Source organism: Heptranchias perlo, chromosome 20, assembly GCF_035084215.1.
Source record: "Heptranchias perlo isolate sHepPer1 chromosome 20, sHepPer1.hap1, whole genome shotgun sequence".
Taxonomy (NCBI): domain Eukaryota; kingdom Metazoa; phylum Chordata; class Chondrichthyes; order Hexanchiformes; family Hexanchidae; genus Heptranchias; species Heptranchias perlo.
The window spans coordinates 4,803,476-4,812,029 of NC_090344.1; the positions used below are offsets into that span (position 1 = coordinate 4,803,476).

At 44.2% G+C, this 8,554-nt stretch overlaps 2 non-coding genes across 2 annotated transcripts; one reads left to right on the top strand and one right to left on the bottom strand.

Moving 5' to 3' along the window:
- The first annotated feature begins 1,926 nt into the window (after positions 1–1,926).
- On the top strand, positions 1,927–2,008 carry trnas-gcu (transfer RNA serine (anticodon GCU)). Its single transcript has one exon. It is a non-coding gene; the product is annotated as a tRNA-Ser (tRNA).
- Positions 2,009–7,008: 5,000 nt separating this feature from the next.
- trnap-agg (transfer RNA proline (anticodon AGG)) lies at positions 7,009–7,097 on the bottom strand. The gene is given in 2 exon segments: positions 7,009–7,044; positions 7,062–7,097. It is a non-coding gene; the product is annotated as a tRNA-Pro (tRNA).
- Positions 7,098–8,554: the final 1,457 nt, after the last annotated feature.

Here is an 8,554-nt window from a genome sequence, read left to right on the forward strand (position 1 = left end):
CATTTCGATCTGCTCCAGAGACAAGCTCGAAGAAAGCAGGGCTGGCATTCGGTAGGACAGCACATACTTTTCCGTGAAATTTCCATGGGGTATCTTGTGACACGGGGGATGTTAACTGAAGAACTGCGTTTTGTTTTCATGGTCGTTGGCGCTTTTCCCCGAACAGTTGATGTGCGGGAGAGACGGGCGGCGCTACATAGCTGGGAAAGACGGCTGAAATGTGCATTTTTGGCAATCTGGGCGGTGCAGGAAAGTCGGAAATGTTCCGCTTGATCTTAATAGGTCTGTGGAAATGTCCGATTGAAAAGGAATGAGGAGAAATGAAAAGAGCGGCAATGGTGAATAAGTGTCGATTACAGGAGGTTGGCCGTGAGCGAAAGGTCCTTTGAAAGCTCGGCGCGGAGGAGATTTTGTTCCGAAACGGCAGACTTTCAGCGCGTGAGGAAAGTAAAGTGGGAGCTGCGTCCTTGGGTCAAATTGGGTGTTTTCAGGAAAACAGCCACTGTGAAATCACAAAAATGAAAACAGAAAATGCTGAAAACCCTGAGCAGGTCAGGCAGCGCCTGTGGAATAAGAACCAGAGGGAACGTTTCAGTTCTATGACCTTCATCATCAGATCTGAAGGGTTTGCCATGTGCGTGAGTCACTTCGCTGTCTCAGATGCTGGCTTCCATCTCTGAATTATGTGGGCTCGAATCTTCCTGCTGCCAGAATTTGTGGAGTTTTTCATTTTGGCCGCCTCACCAAAAACCCTTCTTGAATAAGAAGTGCTTTTCCGCATTGCTGGTTTAAACCTGTTTGCACAATTCAGCAAAGTCTGGATTGCCACCCAACTGTTTCTTAGACGGAGGTGTTGGGACTTTAAGGGGTGATCTCGGTGAAGTATCAATCAATGTGCACAATGGCGCCCTGGTGAACCGAATACCTCTTATAGTCAGTATAATATAAAAGATATGCACCATAATTATGAATTTCTTCTTTGCATCACAATAGGATTTATTATCAGGGAATGTACATGAGCAGGTCGATTTACGTCACGCTCCGGTCGCTTTGCATCGCCTCCCACGAATAGAATAGAATCAAAGAAAGGTCACAGCACGAAAAGAGGCCATTCGGCACATCGAATCCGTGCCGGCTCTCTGCAAGTTCAACCCAGATAGACCAACTCCCCCACCCTATCCCTGTCGCCCTGTATTTTCTTTCGTTTCAAATACTTATCCAGTTCCTTATTGAAGACAATGATTGAATCTGCCGCCACCACCCCCTCGGGCGGTACATTCCAGATCCTAAACACTCGCTGTGTAGAAAAGTTTTTCCTCATGTCACCTTTGGTTCTTTTGCCAAACACCTTAAATCTATGTTCTCTGGTCCTTGAACCTTCCGCCAATAGGAACAGTTTCTCTCTATCCACTCTGTCCAGATCCTTCATGATTTTGAATACCTCTATCAAATCTCCTCGTAACCGTCTCTGTTCCAAGCAGAACAACCCCAGCTTCTCCAATCTATCCATGAAACGTATACCCCTCATCCCTGGAATCTTTACATTACATCTCTTCTGTTGGGATTTGGTATTAACATCGCCGAACCCCCACCATCAACATACTAGTGGTTATCATTAACCAGAAACATAACTGGACCAGCCACATACGCACTGTGGTTACAAGAGCAGGTCAGAGGCTGGATATTCTGAGCCAAGTCACTCACCTTCTCATTCCCTCAAGCCGTTCAACCATCGACAAAGCGCAAGTTGAGTGAGTTGGAATACTCATGTGATGGTCATCGACCTGAAACGTTAACTCTGTTTGCATGTCTAAAGATTCTGCCTGACCTGCTGAGGATAAACACATTGACAGTTTTTATTTCAGATTGGCAACATAGCCAGTATTTTCATTTTGAATAAAGGAGCTTTTGTTTATTTCCGCATGCGACGAGGTGGCCGAGAGGTTAAGGCGATGGACTGCTAATCCATTGTGCTCTGCACGCGTGGGTTCGAATCCCATCCTCGTCGTTATTTTGTTCAAGTTTTGTTTCTCTCATTCAGTCCACACAGAAGGTCTGGTCAAAGTCCCATCCTTCTCGAAACGGCAGACCGTGGGTATTGCATTGTTTGCTGAAATCAGCTACAGTTCCTTCCAGGAAGGTGTTGAGATTGTAAGGTCGCGAAGTATCAGATTGTACATTGGTGTCATTGTAAAAAGAGTAAATCTTATCGTCAACGTAAGAGAAACTTATGGACCATAATGAAGATTTATGACCGGATCATTCCGTGTCTGTTTCCGTTAAAAAGGGACGTACTGTTAGTCCCGGATTATTCCATATCTGTGTCTGTTTAAAAGGGGTGTGCTGTAAGTCCCGGATCATTCTGTGTGCGTTTTACCCGATTTTCTTGATACCTTTTTCCTTCTGAACTGAAATGACGATCCTCTCTCGAGAATAAGGTTCACCGCCTGCTTCGGGCAACTGGTAGGAAAAATAACAAAAACTGATGAGACCAAGTTCATTCTGCTGGGCTTCCATTCCAATCTCCGCACTCTATCCCCCATTCAGTCCCACCCCCGCCTGGACATTATAATCTGCGGTATTCATAAGGGAATGGAGAAGCCGAATATCACGTTTATAATTTCCCTGGTTGCTCAACACTGAATAGCATCAATTGCAATGATTCAGAAGGTAATCAGAGAATCATAGAATCTTACATCACAGAAGGAGCCCATTCGGCCGTCGTGCCAGTGTCAGCTTTTTCGAAGATCTGTCCAAATTAGACCCACACCCCAGATTTTCCCCATAACACTGCAAATTAGTCCTCTTCAATTATGTCCAATTGCCTTTTAAATGATCGTATGGAATCTGCTTCCACCATCCTTTCAGGAAGTGCGTTCCTGATCTTAACAACCCTCTTGTGTGAAAATAATTCTCCTCAATTCCCCTCTAGATCTTTTGCCAATTATTTTAAATCTGTGATCTCTGGTTACCGACGCACTTGCCAGAGGAAACAGTTTCTCCCTACTTGCTCTTTCAAAACCCCTCATTATTTTGAATATCTCTATTAGGTCTCCCGTTAACCATCTCTGCTGAAAGGAGAACAAACCCAGCTTCTCCAATCTCTCCGCATAACTGAAGTCCCTCATCACTGGTATCATCCAGGTCAACCTGCTCTGAATCCTCTTCAATGCCTTTTCATCCTAAAGTGTGGTGCCCAGATCTGTACAATATACTTCAGCTGAGGCCTAACAACTGATTTGTAAGGATTAGTATGATTTCCTTTTTTTTTGTATTCAATGCCCCTCTTTACAAAGCCAAGTATCCCATATGCTTTCTTCACCACCTTATCAGCTTGCCTTGTTTTATGAATATGAACCCGCAGGTCCCTCTGCTCTTGGAACCCCCCATAAATTGTTCCATTTAGATTATACTACCTCTCCATGTTCTTCTTCCAAAGGTGCATCACTTCACACTGATCGGCGTTAAATCTGTCACGTGACTGCCCATTTTACCAGTCTGTCCATCTCATCCTGAATTCTGCTATTATCTTGCTCACGATTTACTACGTTGCCAAGTTTTGTATCATCCGGAAACTTCGAAATTGTACTCCCCTTTCCCACATCCAAGTCATTTATACATGAGAAGGAAAGCAATAATCCTAATACCGACCCCTGGGGGATTCCACTGCATTTTTCTCCCCAGTCAGAAAAAACATCCGTTCACCACTAATCTCTGCCTCCTATCCCTGAGACAATTACGTGCCCACGTTAACACCGGCCCTTTAATCCCACGTGCTTCTAGTTTTCGAATAAGTCTGTTATGTGTTAATTTCTAAAATGTGTCCTGAAAATAACTGTAACCCCGTAATTTTATTGTTAAACAATGAGAATACAGATATTAAGACCGAACGATAGATCGGGTTCATTCCCATTACCCGAAGGTGTCGGGACCCGAGGAGGTGAAAACCCATCTGGGTTTATATTTCCCGAAAACGGAGACTGAAAATAGCAAAACTCATCCCATCGAAATCCAACAATTGGACGAAGAACCGACAGCCTTTTCCCATCCCGGGTTTCCAGACCTGGCCGTTGAAGGAAGCCTGATAAGTCCATCAGGGAGCAACACCGAAAGTGAAGAATCGCAGACAGAGATAGAGAGATATATGGAAAGAAAAATAGTATAAATCTCCAATTCTGTGATTGAGCAGAATTTAAGCTGCAGCTTAAAGGAAATTCGTCTCATGTCGTGAGATGCACATAGGGCTGGATTATAACTTTATTTCTGAGAGAAGTAAACATTGCTTGGAAACTACAGCTGTTATTTATTTAACCATTTTACAGTGGCGGTGTGAAGTGATTTCGAATCTCAGTCAATTTCAAGACCATGCTTGACCCACTCGTTTGGTCACCCACAGGTAGCACGCGGCTGTAGAGCAGACTGCGCAGGCTTATCACAGGAACTCTGCCAGACTGCATGTTCCAGACTTTTATCCAACGCTACACGTGCAAACTGCAGCCATGCGTGCATTGGTGGTTCAGTGTGGAACCCTCGCCTGCCGGTGGGAAACGAGGGGTTTGGTTGCAGTCCAATGCAGCATCCTTTACCTTTTTTATCTGTACCCATGAGATCGCCTGAATTGGGATAAATTCATGTGCCGGCTTCAATCTGTACAACTTCTTGAAAGATTATCTTCATTTCATCCACGTGTCTTTCATTCTGTCCTCTGGTGCTCAAACATGCTCTGCTGGAGATAAGTCAAATCTGCCTTCTGCCCCGCTGAAAGGAAATGAGAAGCCAATTGGTGATCTTTGACTAAAAATGGGGACACAACGGGGCTCATTCGGGATTTGAACCAGTGAAACTCCTTGAGCGAGAATCAGACCCAAAAGACCAACTCGCAACAGAGCCGTGCAGCCACTGTAAAATTTCGCTGCGACGCAGCCGATCCGCCATCCTTTCAGAACGCTCTGTCCATACAATTCCGCTTTCTTGTACGATATACGATGTAGAACAATGTCAGGTTCTGCACCAATTATATCATATCAACAACATCAAATTCGTTTTGAATGTACGACTTGTATTATCAAGTAACACTTTACAGAATTAATTACTCTGAAACGACATTGTCGTCTGTCTCGGCACCGTCACAGTTTACACTCCACCATAAGTACACTTTACTCAAATTGCTGCTTTCATTCACTATGAGAGCGAAGATCCATGAATGTGGAGACATTAGCTACGAATTTATCAGCTGGGTTGCACCTTTACTTTTCCTACTGTCTCCGTCTTTTTTTTCTTTCACATTCTCTGATATTATTGCAGGTGAGATCAGCTCTCGCCGTTCAAGGAAGCCTGAGAAGTCCATTGGGGACAACACAGAGAGACAAACGACAGAGACAGGGAGAGATAGAGAGATGCATGCAAAGAAAATGAAGAGTAGAAATGTCAGGTTTTGCAAACTAGCAGAATTCAAGTTCCTGATTGGGAGAGATTCCTTCTCGGGTCTTGAAATCTTGCAAGAGAAGATCTGACACTAATTAAAAGCACCGGCCACGCTGTCGAATCTCTCATTCTGGGAGAGAGATAAATGCGGTCAATTAACTCCAATTAATCTATTTCAGCACTGAAGTGATCTTTAAACAATTGCTCTGCGAGCAGAATTCAAACCTGCGCAGGAAAACCTCAATTGAATTTTGAGTCCAACGCTTTAAACACTCGGCCACCGCAGCTGTAAACAGCATGTTCAGTCAGATCGGATTCCAAATGGACACTTGCCGCTATTAAGAACGCGCGCATTGGTTGTGCAGGCGTCGAATTCCGCGGGAGACTTTGGTTCGATTTCCGGCCAATGCAGAATCATTCTCACCAATGAGGAGCTGAGGAATATAAGTATGCCATTTCTCCCCTCGAGCCTGTTCCGCAATTCAAACAGATCATGGCTGATATGTGACCGAACTCCAGATAATCGCTTTAGCCCCGTATCGCTTAATAACATCAGTTAACAAAAATCGATTAATCTCAGGTATAAAATTAACAATTCAGTTCGCATCAACTGCCGTTTGCGGAAGAGAGTTCCAAACTTCTCCCTCCCTTTGCTTGCAGAGGTGTTTCCCAACTTCACTCCTGAAAGTCCTGACCCGAATGTTTAGGCGATGTCCCCGAGTCCTAGACATCCCAACCGGCGGAATTAGTTTTTCTCGATCTGCTCCATCAGTTCCCCTTAATATTTCGAAAAGTTCGATCAAATCAGCTCTTAATCTACTAAATTCGAGGTAAACCCGAGTTTATGTAATCTCTCCGCGTAATTTAACCCTTGGGGTCCAGGTAACATTCTAGTAAATCGACGCTGCACTCCCTCCACAGCCAATATATCCTTCCGAAGGTGCGTTGCCCAGAACTGAATACAGTACTTCAGGTGTGGTCTAACCAGGGCTTTGTATAGCTGTATCATAATGCCAATCCCCTTGTATTCTCGTCCTCCAGATATAAAGACCAACATTCCATTAACATTTTTGATTATTTTTTGTACCTGTCAATGACATTTTAATGATGTATGTGGATGGACACATCAGTCTTTTTGGACCTCCACTGTTTCGAGCTTTTCACCATTTACAAAGTATTCTGATCTATCCGTTTTGGTCCAAAGTGGATGACCTCACACTTGACTAAATTGATATCGATTTGCCACAATTTTACCCATTCATTTATTATATTAATACCTCTCTGTAATTTTATGTTTCCATCTGCACTGCTGAAAATGCTGCCCATCTTGGTGTCATCGGCAAACTTGGATATGTGGCTTTCTATCCCGTCATCTAATATCCGCCAGAATTGGAAAAAAATCCAAATTTAGCTTCAAACTCCTCATCATCTTGAGACATTTTATTTCCTTCACGTGTGTTGCGCCGACGATACTCCGGCATTGAGTCCACTGGAGCTCAAACATCCTCTGGAAAGAATTCAGTTCCACCAACAGCAACACTGAAAACATGTCAGAAGCCAATTGGTGACTTTTCACTAAAAGGAGGGCTCGTCCGGGATTTGAACCCGGGACCTCTCGCATATCACTCAATGAAACGCCCTAAGCGAGAATCATACCCCTAGACCAACGAGCCGCTGTTACTTCAGCTTTGCAGCCAGTGTAAAAGTTCGTTGCCTCCCACAGCCGATCGGCCATCCTTTCAGACCAGATCTGTGCATCCAATCTCGTTTTCTGCTCCGGTGTCCAGCAATATCAAGTTGCACACCAAATATTTCCAATCACCAATATTAGTCTCCCTTTACCAAATTGGTTTCGAGTGTACGACTTGAGTTGTCAAGTGAGACGTTTCAGAATTATTTGCTCTTAAACTACATTGCTTGGGAGGATACTGAGAGGTGTGTCGATTTGCGGCACGCTCTGTTCCCTTTGCATCGCCTCATGCACATTGAGTTGAATCATGGAAAGGCTACAGCACGGAAAGAGGCCATTCGGCCTATCGAGTCCGTGCTCGCTCTCTGCAAGAGCAATCCAGCTAGAAACACTCCCCCGCCTTTCCCCGAAGCCCTGCATTTTTTTTCCTTTCAAGTACTTATCCAGTTCCCTTTTGAAGGCCATGATTGAATCTGCCTCCATCACACCCTCGGGCAGTGCATTCCAGATCCGAACCTCTTGCTGTGTGAAAAAGTTTTTCCTCATGTCACCTTTGGTTATTTTGCCAATCACCTGAAACCGATGTCCTCTGGTTCTTGACCCTTCCGCCAATGGGAACAGTTTCTCTCCATCTTCTATGTCGAGATCCTTCATGATTTTGAATACCTCTATCAAATCTCCACAAAACCGTCTCTTTTCCGAGGAGAACAACCTCAGATTCTCCAGTCTATCCACGTAACTAAAGTCCCTCATCCCTGCAATTATGCTGGTAATTTTTTTCTGCTCCCCCTCCAAGGCCTTCACATCTTTCCTGAAGTGCGGTGTCCCGAAACGGACACAATACTTCAGTTGTGTTCGAACCAGTGTGTTATAATGTTTCATCCTGACTTCTATACTTTTGCACTCTATACATCTATTTATAAAGCCCAGGACCCCGAATGCTTTTTAACCGCTTTCTCAACCTGCCCTGCCACATTCAACTATTTGTACACATGAACCTCTCTTTGTTCCTGCACCGCTTTCACATTTGTGCCCTGGAGTTTATATTGCCTCTCCTCGTTCTTCCAACCGAAATGTATCACTTCGCATTTTTCAGCGTTAAATTTCATCTGCCACGTCTCCGCCCATGCCACCAGCCTGTCTATGTCATTTGAAGTCTATCACTGTCCTTAACACTGTTTACTACCCTTCCAAGGTTTGTTTCATCTGCAAATTTTGAAATTGTGCCCTGTGCACGAAAGTCCAAGTCATTGATATATATCAAGAAAAGCAGTGGTCCGAGCACTGATCCCTGGGGAACAGCACTGTACAACTCTCTCCAGTTCGAAAAAGAACCGTTCCCCAGTAATCTCTGTTTCTTGTCCCTTTCTTGATGATAAGCCTACCATGCAGCACTTTATCAAACACCTTTTGAAAGTCGATATACACCGCATCAACTGA